Source organism: Syngnathus typhle, unplaced genomic scaffold (assembly GCF_033458585.1).
Source record: "Syngnathus typhle isolate RoL2023-S1 ecotype Sweden unplaced genomic scaffold, RoL_Styp_1.0 HiC_scaffold_180, whole genome shotgun sequence".
NCBI classification, from domain to species: domain Eukaryota; kingdom Metazoa; phylum Chordata; class Actinopteri; order Syngnathiformes; family Syngnathidae; genus Syngnathus; species Syngnathus typhle.
The window spans coordinates 108,794-110,797 of record NW_026872086.1 but is presented as its reverse complement, the minus strand read 5'-3'; the positions used below and the strand labels follow the sequence as shown (position 1 = coordinate 110,797).

Genomic DNA, 2,004 nt, shown 5'->3' with positions numbered 1-2,004 from the left:
GGCCTCTCCACCACGGAAGTCGGGACGGACCCGGGGCCGCAAAGTGCGTTCGAAGTGTCGATGATCAATGTGTCCTGCAATTCACATTGGTTCTCACAGCTAGCTGCGTCCTTCATCGACGCACGAGCCGAGTGATCCACCGCTAAGAGTTGTACATTGTTTTTCGTTTCCGACGCGAGCTTTCGAGGCGGACGGGGAGATGGCGTTACGCCGCGCGCGGACCCTCTGCCGGCGCGCAAAGATGCCGGGGCTTGCTGGCGCGGTCGCCGCCGTCCAAACCGCCGGACGGGGAAGCTGGCGTTACGCCGCGCGCAGACCCTCCGCCGGCGCGCAAAGACGCCGGGGCTTGCTGGCGCGGTCGCCGCCGTCCACCGCCGCGCTCCCCTCAGCAGCGCGCCGTGGTTGCCAAGTTCCAACGATCAAAAATATGTTTTTTCCGACCTTCCGGCAACGGGTGCCACCCACCCGCCTCAGAACGTGCGTGTGGTGTGGACATTAAACCCCCCAGGGTCCGCCGAAGGCGGGCCGCGAGTTGGGTACCCGCCGCAATGGGTTATAGTTCCGAGTGGGAGGCCTCCGATGACACCGGGCCCGACCCCGGCCGTGGCCAACCCGAGACCAATTCAAGACAGCGAGGTAGAGTCCGGCCGGCGCTAGTCGAGCGGGCGCGCAGGGGCGGGGGGCGGACGGTGACGTCGCGCGACGGTGGGCGGGGGGCCGACGCCGGTGTGACGACCGGGCCTTCCCCACACACGACGCACGCGCGCGGGCCACATACCGACCAACCGCTTACCCGCGCGCCGGCGCCGGGGTCAATCTCTCTCACATTGTTTGGGCGCGGCAGGCGAGGAGGCCGGCTCCGCGCGCCGGCGCCGCCCGCCCAGGTGTGGCCCCGGGTCCGTCCCGGGCCGGCCGACCGCCCGCACTGGCCGTCCGGTTCCGGAGACGTCCGGGTTACCCTCCTGGGTGGGCCAGTCCTTCCTCCGTCATCCTCCGCTCATCGCTTTGGTCTAAGGGGCCGGGGGCCACCCCGCGCACCGGCACCGAACGCCCCCCGGCTAAGGCGGGGGCGAACGAGTGCGTGAGCCGCGGGAAAAAGTCCCTTCCCCCGTCGTCCTAGGCGGCGCTCCGGGCTAGGGCGGGGAGAGTCGGCGGAAGCCTTCCCCCCCGCACGCCTTTCGCCCTCGGCTGTGCGTTTGACGCGGGCCGCTGCTCCCGCTCCAATCTCCGGTAATGATCCTTCCGCAGGTTCACCTACGGAAACCTTGTTACGACTTTTACTTCCTCTAGATAGTCAAGTTTGATCGTCTTCTCGACGCGGCCGCCGGCTCCGTGACCGGCCTCGGCGGGGCCCATCCGAGGACCTCACTAAGCCATCCAATCGGTTGTAGCGACGGGCGGTGTGTACAAAGGGCAGGGACTTAATCAATGCGGGCTTATGACCCGCGCTTACTGGGAATTCCTCGTTGGTGGGAAATAATTGCAGTCCCCAGTCCCTATCACGAGCGGGGTTCATATGGTTACCCGCGCCTCTCGGCGCAGGGGATGTGGCACACACTCGTCCGCTCAGTGTGGCGCGCGTGCAGCCCCGGACATCTAAGGGCATCACAGACTTGTTATTGCTCAATCTCGTGTGGCTGAACGCCACTTGTCCCTCTAAGAAGTTGCCCGCCGACCGCTCGAGGGCGGCGTAACTATTTAGCATGTCGGAGTCTCGTTCGTTATCGGAATTAACCAGACAAATCGCTCCACCAACTAAGCGATTCTCACTGTGGCCAGTTCAGACCCGTAGGACGCTGACGTCGCTTGGCAAGCGGCTCCCGTCGGTCGGTCGGGGGACGGACGGTTCGCGTGAGGGTTGGGGACGAAGCTCGGGAAGAGCGAACTCGGCAACGGGGGTGGCACGTCGGTCGGGCTTGGCCAGCGGGGCCCGAGGATGAACCGTGCGGGCAACGGCGGTGGTCCGGGGGAAAGGCGTCGGCCTCCCAGGCCCGAGCTGGGGGA

The 2,004-nt window shown here is 66.4% G+C and overlaps 1 non-coding gene across 1 annotated transcript; it reads right to left on the bottom strand.

Moving 5' to 3' along the window:
• LOC133148837 (5.8S ribosomal RNA) lies at positions 1 to 151 on the bottom strand. Its single transcript, XR_009712878.1, has one exon. It is a non-coding gene; the product is annotated as a 5.8S ribosomal RNA (ribosomal RNA).
• Positions 152 to 2,004: the final 1,853 nt, after the last annotated feature.